Consider the following 16,134-nt stretch of genomic DNA (forward strand, 5'->3'; position numbering starts at 1 on the left):
CAATTTCTCCACATCTTCACAAACACTGGTTACTGTCCATCTTTTTGGTTATAGCCATCCTAATAAGAAAGTTTATCTTATTGTACTTTTGGTATGCATTTCCCTAATGATTAATGATATTTAGCATTTTTTCATGTGCTTATTTTCCATTTGCATAGGTACTTTGGAAAAATGTTTACAAATGTGTTGCCAAATTTTTAGTTAGGTTATTTGTCTGTCTTTTTATTGTATTAAATGTTTTTAATGTTTTTAATGAGTTTTAAATGTTTTTATACAGTCTGAATATTAGACCATTATCAGGTATATGATTAGTAAATATTTTATTGGATTCTTTGGGTTATCTTTTCACTTTATTAATGGTTTCCCTTGAGGCACAAAAGTTTTTCATTTTGATGAAGTCCAGCTTATCTATAGTTTGTTTTGTTGCTTATGCTTTTGATGTCACATCTAAGAAACCATTACTTAATCCAAGGTCACAAAGATTTACTCCTATGTTTGCTTTTAGGGGTTTTATAGTTTTAGTTCTTACATTTAGATTTACAACCTATTTTGAGTTAATTTTTATATATGGTGTGAGGTGGTGGGTCCAAGTTCATTTTGTTATTGTTGAAAACACTGCTCTTTCCCCATTGAATTATCTTTGCACCCTTATTGAAATTCATTGATCATAAATATAAGAGTTTACGTCTGACCATAAATATAAGAGTTTAATTCCTTTCTGTTGATCTCTGTGTCTATCCTTATGCCAGTACAAAACTGTCTTAATTACCATAACTTTGTAGTAAGTTTTGAAATATCAAAGTGTAAGTCTTCCAACTTTTTTCTTCTTTATCAAAATTGTTTGAGCAATTTTGGGTTCCTGAATTTCCATGTGAATTTAAGGGTCATCTTGTTTCTGCAAAGAAGTCAGTTGGAATTTAATGGGGATTGCGTTGAATTTGTAGACAAATTTGGGGGTTATTTTCATGTTAACAATATTAAGTGTTTCAATCCATGAACACAGGATATCTTTCCATTTCTTATTTAAGACATTTAATTTATTTCACCAATGCTTTGCAGTTTTCAGTGTACATCTTATACTTCTTTTGTTACATATATTACTAAATATTTTATTGTTTTTCATGCTATTGTAAATGAAATTGTTTTCTGAATTTCTTTTTTGGATTATTCATTGCTAATGTATAGAAGTCTAATGGATTTTTGTATGTTGATCTTGTAGCTTGCGACCTTGTTGAACTTTTTTTTTTTTTTATTAATCTAAGAGGTATTTTTGGTGGGCTCCTGAAGATTTTGTATATACAAGATTATGTCATCTCCAAATAAAGATAGTTTTACTTCTTTCTTTCTAATCTGGATGCATTTAATTTCTTTTTCTTGTCTAATTCCTCTGGCCAGTAGCTCCAATACAATATGGAACAGAGGGGCAAGAGTGGAATCCTTATCTTGTTGCTAATCTTAAGGGATAAGCTGTCAGGGTATCACAATTAAGTATGATGTTGATTGTGAGTTTTGGACACATACTTTATCAGGTTGAGGAAGTATCCTTTTATTATTATTATTTTGTTGAGTGTTTTTACCACAAAACGGTACTGGATTTTTATTAAATCCTTTTTCTGCAGCAATTGAGATTATTATGTGTTTTCTTGTCCTTAACATGCTGTATTAAATTGATTGATTTTTATATGGTGAACTAATCTTACACTCGGGAAAAATTTCACTTGGTCATTGCGTATGAGCCTTTTTTATGTTACTGGATTTGGTTTGTTAGTATTTTGTTGAAGATTTTTGCATCTATGTTTATAATGGATATTGGTTTGTAGTTTTCTTTCCTTGTGATGTCTTTGTTTGGTTCAGGTTTTAGGGTAATACCACCTTCACAGAATGAGTTGGTATGTTTTCCCTCCTCTTGTGTTTTTGAAAGAGTTTTGAAGGATTGTTGTTAATTCTTTAAATATTTGGTAGAATTCACCAATGACACCATCTCGTCTTGGCCTTTACTTATTTTGTGGGAAGTTGTTTGATTACTAATTCAATCTCTTTTTTGTTACAGGTCTGTTCAGATTTTCTATTTCTTCCTAAGTCAGTTTTAATAGTTTGTTTCTTTCTAAGAATTATTTATTTCATCTAAGTTAGCTACCTTGTTATTTAAAATCAAACATGTTATGCCCTTATCATATTTTTAATAATGATATAATATTTTTATAGGTGGTGGTTATATCTCCTTTTTTATTCCAGAATTTAGTAATTTTAGTTTAGTCTTCTCCCTTTTCTTGTTGGGCAGTCTAAAGTTTTATCAGTTTTGTTTACTGTGATTACTATTAAGGTTTATGAATAGGAAATACAAGGACTCTGTTGAATATCCCTTTTGACTGAATCCAAGATGTTCACACATTGCCTTATAAAAGTAAATTATAATTGTCTTTAGCTAATTATTCTCCTAAACAGCTCATGACTCATTATGGATGTATTCTCTGGGAGTTAAGATGAGAACTTTCTAAAATTATACTTTCAATATTATTCCTTCTTTGGTTGTAAAGGTCAGGAGGCTCTATAAAGTGGACTTTCTTAAGTTTTTCCCCCAATCTACTTTTTCAAACTATAAAATATCTTATGTCCATTACAAAAGGCTAACAGTATGGTCTTTTCTTGATTATCTGTGTTCTTGACATCTGAGATTCGCTTATCCAATGTGGAGTTGAGAGATTTATTGTTTCTAGTATTAAAGACTTCGGTTGTATATCCCTTCTGTCATTTTTTGTGTATTGAAGGATCCTCAATCAGTCCCATCTCCCATATAAGGTCCTTAATCAGTCCACTTGATTATTTGAAATTTTTCCATTGATGTTATACCTCCTTTGAGGTGAAGTGCCCAAAATTGCATGCTGTATTCCAGATGTGAAGGCACCACAGTTTTGTAACAAAAGAGGATGATCTTCCTTGTATTGTGGAAAGGAGATTTCAGGCTATGTGAAAATGGTAATTCTGTGAAGAGAGAGGTTACAGGATGGTGGATTTGAAATCTTTGGAAAGAAGAAAGAAAGGATTTCCTATGTTATGCCAGGGAGAGATGCTTCAAATAAAGACAACAGAACACATCTTCCTCAAAATGGTTCTGTGATAAAAGTACACATTTTTGATAGGGAATTTCTACTAACCACCAAAGCCTCTTTCTGCTGTCTGAGATCAGAATGTATTCTGAAGTTTGCATGCTCCATCATTCATCTTAGCATTCTTATTCATGTGACTTCTGCTGCTCAGTAGCCAAATGGAAGATTTATCACAGAATTAGAATTTTCAAATCACCAGCAGTCTCCTTTGCAGATGTGCAGTTATATTACTGAAGTCTGTTGTTTTGTACTACATTTATTGTTAATAATTAATGTACATTTCTGGGTGAAATTATATGCTGTTACTATCTGGTTAATTTAATAGAAATAGTCAAATCTAAAACACTTTATTAAATATGTTGGAAATAATCATTATCATTACTATAATGTAGCAAGCATCATGTTTTTTCAATAAAAGATGTCACAAAATAGAACAATTCACTGGACGTCAACTTAGTTACTGTTACTACAAATTCATTTTTTGAAAAACTTCATTCCTTGTATTATGTAGTAAGTGTGGGAAATAACAGAATGCAAAGTTCATAGATTAAATGGTAAGCTATAAGCAGCCTATTGAATTTTCAGTAAAGAGCTTGGGTAATAAAAGTAAACTGTATCAAATAGGTGAAAAGAAATGATTTTCCATCTCTTCATATTAGTCTTCTTATTGAATATCAAATGAAAATTCTGGAGAGTAACAAGACTATAATTATTTGAAATTTTTCTTTTTGGAACTGTCGAAGGAAAACAAATGATGTGAGGTAAGTGTTCCTTTCTGAATTTGTAAAGTGCCAATATAATGAACAAAACATCATTTTGCCATTATACAGTGTGTCCCTCTTGATAAGTATTGCTCTGAAGATTGAAACATAGATCACCACCGGACTTTTAATATAATCTTGTTAATGTTCTACTTATGTAATAAAATGCTCAATCTTCATGTCAAAATGTACAGATAAGTTTCCAGGGATTCCTCACCTCATAGTTGATATTGGCCTCATCTTGAAGACTGAGATTCTTTCAAATTGTTCTTTTCCATAATTTAAATATGTTAAAATACATCCTTCTCTTCCCTTCCCATTTGCTCCCCACTAAGGCCAGCCAAGGACAAAATCATGAGGTTGCATGATATCTCATTTCCCTTTGTGATATTCTTGTTCTCATATATTTCTCAGGTGTCTTGCCCTAAGTGGTTCCCAGTTGATCTTCTCTGAGTTGTGACTGGATGTGGATAATGGTTTACATTAAGATTCTATCTTGTGGAGTCATACATTGTAACATAGCCAAAAGAAGGCCCTAACTGGGTCTACACTCATGAATGGAGCATGCATTTGTTACAGGATTCTGTGATGAGAAATGAACACAAGTCACAGTCCCTGTCCTTGAGAAGAATGAAATAGAGATGATTTTTATTAATAGTATCAGCTCTAATCTATTGAACTTTAAGCATGTACTCAATGGTATTTTAAGCACTTTCCATGGTTTATCTCCTTGAATCCTCATGACAGCCCTGTTAGGAAGGTACCATGAATAATCCTATTTTACAGATTGAGAGGCTAAAACCTGGAGGGATTAATTTACTTGTCCAAAGTCACATAGCATGGGATCTGAATTTAGGCAGACTGACTTCAACAGTGTGGTTCTCATCCTTAGTTGTACATTAGAATCACCTGGATAGCTTTGAAAAATTACCTAAGATTTGATTGTCTCCTGAGAACCAAATGAATCTTGGGTGGGGCCAGAGAGCCAGTGTTTTGTAAAATCTATTCAGAGATCCTACCACATGGCCAGGGTTGAGAACTCAAGCTCCAGATGCTGCAATCTTAGGGGAGATTAACTCAGATTCAGATTCAACCAGCAGCAGAGATGTTTACAATGTACAAGGTGCAGTGTTACGAGCCTCACATGAATGACCTTTTCTACTCCTCACCGAGCCCTGTGAATGAAGATAGGCATCATTATTTCAGTGATAATGAGAAATTTTAAATATAGAGAGATTAAGCTGCCTAGCTAAGATTTTCCAACTGATAAGCAGCACACCCTTGGTGTGAATGGAGTTCCTTTAACTTCTAAATCCAGGTCTGTTTAAAGAATACCATAGTACATATAAATAAAAAAGAAAATTACTGTGCTGCTAGTATGTAACAGACAATATGTTAATCATTATGATGGAAATACATGGAATTATAGTAAATACTACCGGAAAGTATATAATTAAGCATTAGTATTAGTACTACTAATTGCATAGTACTGACCATAGTGCTGAAGAGTTCAGAGGAGCAACTGATGGTGACTCCATCTATCACCTATGCTTTGTCATAGAATGACTCAAAGAAAAGGAAATGCTTACTTGCAAACAGAGTCAGGCTTCAGAACTGCTCAGTAAATAAGAACACAAGTATTTGAAAGATAGAAACAACATGCAAAGTTAACAAAGATCATCACATTTACCTGGGAATAATGGTGAAGAATCAGCAATCACCTCATATAATTATAATATTCACAAAGATCATGACTTTTCTTTACACGTCAGCACAGGACGTGTTTTTTTTTTTTTTTTTTTTTTTTTGCTACAGAGTGATATTTACGGAAAATGTTAAAGATTTCTTTTATTTTGGTGACCATAACTAGATACTTTTTTTTTCTGACTATGGTATGTGATATTCTAAGCCAAATAGGATGCATGGAAACATGTCAGTTTTTGCTTCTACTTTCACTCATTTCATGAGTGAGATATGTTTTTTTCCTGGACTTTCAATATTTAGAGATGAAATTTAAACACCAATGCTCTTCAATTCAAGATTCTTCTTGGGAAATTTCATGGAAATCTTGCTCAATATTCATCAAATTATACCACTGGTATCTTGACTAATAATTTGAGCACCAATTCCTGTGGCTCTTTTCAGCATTTACTATAAAGTAGCCATGTTCTTTTCAGGGTCAGATTAACATTTATTTATTACAATTACCATTCGTTCCTTCATTTATTCAAACATGACAATTTTTATTACATACTATGTTTCAGGCACTATTTTATGTATTGGGGATTAGCAGTGAACAAAATAAATTTCTTGCTTATATAAAACTTAGCTTCTGGTGAAGCTGATGAGGATAGATAGATAATAAATAAATGGACAGTAAATCAGATGATGACAAGTGAAATGGAGATAAAAGTAGCAGAAAAATGAGCATATGAAGAAACAGAGTGGGAGAGATAATACTTTGGGGATCATGGTGTGTTTGGGAATCATTTTGGTTTGGAGGCAAGTTTGTGTGATTCCATCGTCCATGCTCCTTACGTTTGTGCTCTCTTACCTTTCTGTGTGTGCAGAGGATGTTAAGTATCAAAAAAAGTGGTTTGTCTTAAACCATTTGAACTGAGCAAGCAGGTGTCTGAAACAAGTTTTGATCCCTTTGCTTTGACACCTGATTCCACTCCACCTTCTCTGTCCACACCTAAGGATGACTGCCTACTTTGTTTCTCCATAAAGGCAGCTATTACTGTTCATTTGATGTAAGTTTCTCTTATTCCAGAATTTCGTGTTAGAAGGAGTCATTTAACTTTTCTTGACCTTACTTTCAGGTTTTTAAAATAGAAGTTTGGGTTAGCTGATCCACATGGGTCCTTCAGGTGCTGAAAAATTATGCATTTTATGGGTATATGTTAATAAACATGAAAGCATGCTATTAGATATGAAGAGTGACTCAAAGTGCTTTTTATCCCATAAGGTGAAGAATAGCTTGACGATGGTGCTCAGTCACATTAGAAAAGGAGGAGAAAAGGTTACACAGTATCTCATAATCCTGAGATGTGGTGTGTAATTATCCATTTGCAAAAGGCTTTCTTTATGTTCTCTTTCACTGGGAAAGTTAGAATAAAGTGAAAATAAAGTTCTGCAATTATGAAATCTGCTCACTTGGCTCTTTCTGCTCTTCAAAGTAAATTCTGTGTTAATAGAGAAAAGTTAGTTAGTGTAACAGACTCCTAATTTGTTACCATTGCAATTATTTTTTTCACACCCATTAACATTTGTGAATGAATTTAATGCTCAGTAAAATGATCTCAGCCATGGTCTGATACAGGCATGGCATCAGCCTGCTGGGATAAGAACCTTTTAAATTGTCTCCAATGTACCTAATTTTCATTTAAAGGGTGTCCTCCTTTAAACCTTTAGAGACTTACTTACCTGAGATTAAATGCTCTGGATATCACCAAGTAATCATTAATTATTTATTAAGCACTGTGTGCATGTGCTGTTTGTTCTAGGGATAGAGCCGGGCACAAGTCAGGTCTTCCACTCCTATGAGGAAGACAGCCATTTAAAAAAGTTACAATAAAGTATGGTACATATTATGATGGTGCAAAGAGAATGCTATGGAAAATGGGTCTATACTTAGTCTAGGTTCAGGGAAACTCTGGAGGAAGTGAGATTTAAGCTGAAATATGAAGATGAATAGGAGATAGCCAGGTAAAGCATGTGTGCCTGTATTGTCTCTGTGTGTGCCCTTGTGACTTCATGTGGGAAAGGTACAATAGGGATGAATAGGGAAACTGCATGGGCAAAGGGAATAAAACATGGCAATATGAAGGAATACAGCAGAACCCAGTATTAATGGAATGTTAAAATGGGAGAGTATAAAAGGAAAGAAAATTGGTGGGAAACTAGGTTGGGGAGGTGAGTAGGAGAAGAATGGGGAAAATCTTTGTAATGTGTTAAGTAGTTTTGTACTTAATCCTAAGAGCAATGGTAAGAGGAAAGATACAATTAGATGTGAATTAAAGAATGATCATTTAGGTTCTAATGTATATCATGGTTTTGAAGGGAGAAGTTAAGGAGAAGGGTTAAGACACTGGTAGTACGGTTCAGGAGATAATGACATCTAGGACTAAGGTATTGGCAGGACAAGCTTTTAGAGCTATTTAAGGGGCAAAATCATCAGGAGTTGATTGAATGGAGGGAGTGTAGGAGAGGGAAGAGTCAAGAATGACTCCAAGCTTTCTGGCTTAAGTAACTGGGTAGATGGTGTGGCTATGGTGTTGCCACTTACTAAGATGGTAAACTGAGATGTGTTGCTGAGATGAGAAACTCAGGAGGATGATTGGGGATGGAAGATGCAGGAAGCAGGGACAGTGATGAATTCAGTTTTGGTCTTTTGAAATTGAGGACAGCATAAGACATCCAGGTCGAGATGCCAACAGGCAGCTGGATGTATGAGTCTGGAACACTAGAACTGAGTCTGGATGAGATTTGACAGTCATTAGTATGTAGATGCTCTCAGTCTGCCAAGTGCTGTGATTGCCTCTTTATTATGGGGCTCACCTTACTTTGAACTGTAGATGTCTGTGAGTATTTTTCATCCCCTTACTCTGGAAAGTGTTCCTTGAGGCAAAAACCTCATTGTTTACCTATCTTTTTATTGTTACCTTCACGGCATCTTGCAAGGTGCCTTATGCAGGGATCTTACTTGATGACCCTTTTTGCTAGATGGAGTTGTCTTCTACAATCATCCGTCAGAGCTGAGTTGGTCATGGCCCACTGAGCCCCCCATCTTGGTTCTTCCTCCCACACTGAATGAGCTCTCCTCTCTCCATTCCTAGTTTAAACCCTGATTTCTTCTCAAATTCTAGTTCTTCATAGTTTAAACAAGGCAACATAATATACAAAAGGACACTAAATTGGAGGAGGGGAGACATGTGGGTCAGTAGTCGTTATGTTTCTTCTGATTTAGGCAATCTTGAGCATATCATGTTCTTTCTCTGGGCCTTTGCTTACCCATCTGATAAAGGAATGGTATCTAAGATCCCTTCCAAGTACAGTGGACTTCAGGTTTTCCCTCTTTTCACCTAATTTATCTTTTGTTTATTCTCTTATGTTTTGAACTGTGCATATTGATGCTTATATTCTTAAATGTATAGTTATATATGTATGTTATGGATTTTCTGTGCTCAAATATCATTCAAAGCTCATCAAGTGTTTATTTTCTGGTACTACACATAGCCTTCATTCCAAAGCAATGATAACCATAACAAGATGTTCAATAAACACTTGTTGAATGTAACTGGATAGGAACAAAGGTGTCAGAAACATACATATGATCACTCTATACATTTTGGTCATACCTTTGCCTCACACAACCAAAACTCTGTAAGGTGAAGTAGAACAGGAGTTAAATTCTGCTGTTTTTCCCACACTTGCTCAAGGGAAAGTTAAAGGATAACCTCTTGGGGATGCTATAGGCAGATTTTTCTAAGATTTTTTTTTTTTTAAATTTTAAGTAACAGAGAACTGTTTTCAAACAGTAACTTCATATCATAAAATCTTGCAAAATATTTAAAAATTAGTGAGAGTGGATCTAGTTGAAGTAGTGGTGGAAACTGGAGCCCTCTTACATAATTTCCCTTTTGTGTACCCCCTTTCTGGACATTTGGGCAGAACTCTTAGATTTCTGGAGAGATTAGGTGGTCTTTAATTTTCCAACTATTTGACTCTATAATTCTAACTACCAGTCAATGGTATGGCTTGTTTTTTCTCTCTTGCACTCAGGCTTATGCTAGATGCTGTGGGGGTTTTTAGAAATGAAGAAACTATAGCCTCTGTCATCATTTAGAAAGATGATCTGCCTCATATGCATGAAGCAAGTAAAGGGCCCCCATATAACAGCACTGCACATTGTTTTGTATACGGAGGAGTTGAAGCAGGTGATCCTCACAATCTCCTCCAGTTTTCACATTCTATGATTCTAAGTGTTAATGATGTGGCCATGTGTGTTAAGTGCTTTGAGCTCAGGAGTAATGCACTATATAAATTCAAGGACCATTACGTGCATAATCACAGCTGCTAAGCAGGGAAATATCCCCCCGTTCGCGTGATATCCTCAAGAAATCCCAAGGGAAACACTGTTTGGGACCAAAACATTAGTACCCTTTTGTTTTTCTAAAAAAAAGATAAAAGGAAAGAAAGAAAAGAAAGAAATGATAGTCGCCACTGCTCCCCAAGCTCTTCCTCAACATGTTGTTGCAAACAAACCATTCATTTGTCATTTAGGAAAATATCCCAAATAACATTCTCCCCTGATTCAAACAAAACTTCCAGTGCTGGGCTGTGCTGGTTGCCAGAAGTGTGTCTGGGTTAATTGCACACCTGCATTTTATTTCAAGTAATTTGCATGGAGCTCCCCTCTCTGTGCCCCTTACAAAGCAGGAGCCCACCTGTCTGGAGGCTCTTTGGGCAATGAAAGGCTGCAGGAAAAAATTAGTCATCCTCTTTTCTTCCCTGTGACTTCTTTGACCTTGAGACTTCTAATGGCATCTCAGACAAAATGAACATAATCTAATGGACAGCGGGGAAGAGGGAACGGCTGGGTACATCTGTCGTATTACTGGGCTGTCTGAACAGTCAATGAAGCAGGGCCAAACCATAAGAGGCCTGTTCAGTTTAGCTCCAGGGTCTGCAGAGAAGGAGCACAATCATTTATCTTTATTTACTGAACTCTGCTTCTGTTTAAGAAAAAAAAAATTGACAGGTTGACAAAAACTCGCATTGGAGCTGCCCGCTGCCCAGAGATAAATGCCATTTGTGCTCTGGAGATTCAAGGACAGCTCACGATGCCCTTTAGCTGGTTTAAGTGGGTGCCTATCATATGGAAACAAAAAATGCCAAGGCACCTGGATCGTTTTTCCCCATCAGCACCTCCACATCTGTCTGTAGAGAGATCCGGTAGATGGATCCATAAGAAATAATGGGAGCCATGATTCCCCCAAGGAAGAAATCTAAATTGGAAGAATTTAGGCAAGAGAACCAAGGACAAAGATGACTGAGAAACGTTGAATATTCCACATATTTCTTTATGATGAAATGGTGAGAGATCCACCATGGCATCCATAACCAACACATTCTGACTTATATCAGTAAAGGGAGACAAAAATAATGCATATTCCAGCTGCAGGGAAAACTACTCTGAGCTGTAGAGAAGGAATTTAAAAATAGGATCTGAAAGTCCTATCTATGCACGTCTACTCCCTGCTGGATGATGATGATCGTGTCACTGACTCTTTTAATGTAACATCTACCACTTACTATATTTTTCTTAGAATAGTCATCACCAAAGAGGGATTCTTGTTCCTCAGGGAGTATATAAAACTCTACACTGGAAGTGGAGAAAATAAGAGGGCTGATTTTTTTTTTCCTTTCTCTCTCATCTCACCTTTTAAATTTCTATTTGGTGTAGATGTTTTATAGTGTTCCTAATGCAACCACACAATGTTATACAGATATGATTTATAAATATAAAAAAGAGATGTGTGCTTAAAAACTTTTTACAGATGGGAAGTACAATTTTAAAAATCCGAGAAAGGGATTGGTTCAAGATGGTAGAGTAGAAGTACATGATCTCACTCCTTCTTGTGAGGGCACCAGAATAACAACTAACTGCTGAACAATCATTGACAGGAAGACACTGGAACTCACCAAAAAAGATACCCCAAAGACAAAGGAGAAGCCACAATAATATAGAAGGAGGGGCACAATCACAATAAAATCAAATCCCATAACTGCTGGGTGGGTGACTCACAAACTGGAGAACACTTATACCACAGAAGTCCACCCACTGTAGTGAAGGTTCTGAGCCCCATGTGAGGCTACCCAACCTAGAAGTCCAGCAGCAGGAGGAGGAAATCCTAGAGAATAAGACTTTAAAGGCTAGTGGGATTTGATTGCAGGAGTTCAACAGGACTGGGGGAAACAGAGACTCCACTCTTGGAAGGCACACACAAAGTAGTGTGCATATCAGAACCCAGGGGAAGGAACAGTGACCATATAGGAGACTGAACAAGACCTACCTGCCAGTGTTGGAGGGTCTCCTGCAGAGAGGGGAGGTGGCTGTGTCTCACCATGAGGACAACAACATTGGCAGCAGAAGTTCTGGGAAGTACTCCTTGGTGTGAGCCCTCCCAGAGTTCATCATTACCACCATCAAAGAGCCAGATAGGCTCCAGTGTTGGGTTGCCTCAGACCAAACAACCAACAGGGAGGGAACCCAGGCCCACCCATCAGCATAAAAGTGGATTAAAGTTTTACCGAGCTCTGCCCACCAGAACAACAGCCAGCTCTACCCACCACCAGTCCCTCCAATCAGGAAACTAGCACAACATCTTAGATAGCCTCATCCACCAGAGAACAGACAGCAGAAGCAAGAAGAACTACAATCCTGCAGCCTGTGGAGAAAAAGCGACATTCACAGAAAGGTGGACAAGATGAAAAGACACAGGGCTATGTACCAGATGAAGGAACAAGATAAAACCCCAGAAAAACAACCAAATGAAGTGGAGATAGGCAACCTTCCAGAAAAAGAATTAAGAATAACGATAGTGAAGATGATCCAGGACCTCAGAAAAAGAATGGAGGCAAAGATTGAGAAGATGCAAGAAATGTTTAACAAAGGCATAGAAGAATTAAAGAACAAACAAATAGAGGTGAACAATACAATAACTAAAATGAAAAATACACTAGAAGGAATCAATAGCAGAATAACTGAGGCAGAGGAACAGATAAGTGACCTGGAAGACAGAATGGTGGAATTCACTGCTGTGGAAGAGAATAAAGACAAAATAATGAAAAGAAATGAAGACAGCCTAAGCGACCTCTGGGACAACATTAAGTGTAACAACATTTGCATTTTAGGGATTCCAGAGGGAGAAGAGAGAGAGAAATGAAACTAGAAAATATTTGAAGACATTATAGTCAAAGAATTCCCTAACATGGGAAAGGAAAGGAGCCACCCAAGTCTAGGAAGCATAGAGTCCCATACAGGATAAACCCAAGGAGAAACACGTTGAGACAAACAGTAATCAAACTGGCAAAAATTAAAGACAAAGAAAAATTATTGAAGCAGCAAGGGAAAAATGACAACATCCAAGGGAACTCCCATAAGGTTAACAGCTGATTTCACAACAGAAATTCTACAAGCCAGAAGGGAGTGGCATGACATATTTAAAGTGATGAAAGGGAAGAACCTACAATCAAGATTACTCTACCCAGCAAGAATCTCATTCAGGTTCGATGGGGAAATCAAAAGCTTTACAGACAAGCAAAAGCTAAGAGAATTCAGCACCACCAAACCAGCTCTACAACAGATGCTGAATGAAATTCTCTAAGTGGGAAATAAGAGAGAAGAAAAGGACCTACAAAAACAAACCAAAACAATTAAGAAAATTGTCATAGGAACATACATATCAATAATTACCTTAAATGTGAATGAATTAAATGCTCCAATCAAAAGATACAGGCTTGCTGAATGGATACAAAAACAAAACCCATATATAGGCTGTCTACAAGAGACCCACTTCAGACCTAGGGACACATACAGACTGAAAGCAAGGGGATGGAAAACGATATTCCATGCAAATGGAATCAAAAGAAAGCTGGAATAGCAATACTCATATCAGATAAAATAGACTTTAAAATAAGCAATGGTACAAGAGACAAGGAAGAACACTCCATCATGATCAAGGGATCAATCCAAGAAGAAGATATAACAATTATAAATATATATGCATCCAACATAAGAGTACCTCAATACATAAGGCAACTGCTAACAGCTATAAAAGAGGAAGTTGACAGTAACACAATAATAGTAGGGGACTTTAACACCTCACTTATGCCAATGGACAGACCATCCAAACAGAAAATTAATAAGGAAACACAAATGACACAATAGACGAGATAGATTTAATTGATATATATAGGACATTCCATCCAAAAACAGCAGATTACACTTTCTTCTCAAGTGTGCATGGAACATTCTCCAGGATAGATCACATCTTGGGTCACGAGTCAAGCTTCAGTAAATTTAAGAAAATTGAAATCATATCAGGCATCTTTTCTGACCACAATGTTATGAGATTAGAAATCAATTACAGGGAGAAAAATGTAAAAAACACAAACACATTGGACACTAAACAATACATTATTAAATAACCAAGAGATCACTGAAGAAATCAAAGAGGAAAACAAAAAAAATACTTAGAGACAAATGGCAATGAACACATGACGATCCAAAACCTATGGGATACAGCAAAAGCAGTTTTAAGAGGGAAGTTTATAGCCATACAAGCCTACGTCAAGAAACAAGAGAAATCTCAAATAAACAATCTAACCTTACACATAAAGGAACTAAAGAAAGAAGAACAAATAAAATGCAAAGTTAGCAGAAGGAAAGAAGTCATAAAGATCAGAGCAAGAAAACTCATCAAGAAAAAGAGGGAGAGGGCTCAAATCAATCAAATTAGAAATGAAAAAGGAGAAATTACAACAGACACCACAGAAATACAAAGCATCCTAAGAGATTACTACAAGCAACTCTATGCCAATAAAATGGACAACCTGGAAGAAATGGACAAATTCTTAGAGAGGTATAACCTTCCAAGACTGAACCAGGAAGAAATAGAAAATATGAACAGACCAATCACAAGTAATGAAATTGAAACTGTGATTAAACATCTTCCAACAATCAAAAGTCCAGTACCAGATGGCTTCACTGGTGAATTCTATCAAACATTTAGAGAAGCGCTAACACCCATCCTTCTCAAACTCTTCCAAAAAATTGCAGAGGAAGGAACACTCCCAAACTCATTCTTTGAGGCCACCATTACCTTGATACCAAAACCAGACAAAGATACTACAAAAAAAAGAAAATTACAGACCAATATCACTGATGAATACAAATGCAAAAATCCTCAGCAAAATACTAGCAAACAGAATCCAACAGCACATTAAAAGGGCCATACACCATGGTCAAATGGGGCTTATCTCAGTAATGCAAGGATTCTTCAGTATAAGCAAAGCAATCAATGTGATACACCATATTAACAAATTGAAGGATAAAAAACATACGATCATCTCAATAGATTCAGTAAAAGCGTTTGACAGAATTCAACACCCATTTATGATAAAAATCCTCCAGAAAGTAGGCCTAGAGGGAACCTACCTCAACATAATAAAGGCCATATATGACAGACACACAGCAAACATCATTCTCAATGGTGAAAAACTGAAACTATTTCCTCTCAGATCTGGAACAACACAAGGATTTCCACTCTCACCACTATTATTCAACAAAGCTTTGGAAGTCCTAGCCATGGCAATCAGAGAAGAAAAAGAAATAAAAGGAATACAAATTGGAAAAAAAAGAAGTAAAACTGTCATTGTTTGCAGATGACATGATACTATACATAGAGAATCCTAAAGATGCTACCAGAAAACTACTAGAGCTAACAAATGAATTTGGTAAAGTTGCAGGATACAAAATTAATGCACAAAAATCTCTTGCATTCCTATACACTAATGATGAAAAATCTGAAAGGAAAATTAAGGAAACACTCCCATTTACCCCTGCAACAAAAATAATAAAATACCTAGGAATAAACCTACCTAGGGAGACAAAAGACCTGTATGCATACAACTGTAAGACACTGATGAAAGAAATTAAAGATGATCCCAACAGATGGAGAGATATACCATGTTCTTGGATTGGAAGAATCAATATTGTGAAAATGACTATACTACCCAAAGCAATCTACAGATTCAATGCAATCCCTATCAAATTACCAATGGCATTTTTTACAGAACTAGAACAAAAAATCTTAAAATTTGTATGGAGACAAAAAAGACCCTGAATAGCCAAAGCAGTCTTGAGGGAAAAAAACGGAGCTGGAGGTATCAGACTCCCTGACTTCAGACTATACTACAAAGCTACAGTAATCAAGACAGTATGGTACTGGCACAAAAACAGAAATATAGACCAATTTAACAGGATAGAAAGTCCAGAGATAAACCCACACACCTATGGTCAACTAATCTATGACAAAGGTGACAAGGATATACAATGGAGAAAAGAGAATCTCTTCAATAAGTGGTGCTGGGAAAACTGGACAGTTACATGTAAAAGAATGAAATTAAAACACTCCATAACACCACACACAAAAATAAACTCAAAATGGATTAGAGACCTAAATGTAAGACCGGACACT

Source organism: Lagenorhynchus albirostris, chromosome 14 (assembly GCF_949774975.1).
Source record: "Lagenorhynchus albirostris chromosome 14, mLagAlb1.1, whole genome shotgun sequence".
Taxonomy (NCBI): domain Eukaryota; kingdom Metazoa; phylum Chordata; class Mammalia; order Artiodactyla; family Delphinidae; genus Lagenorhynchus; species Lagenorhynchus albirostris.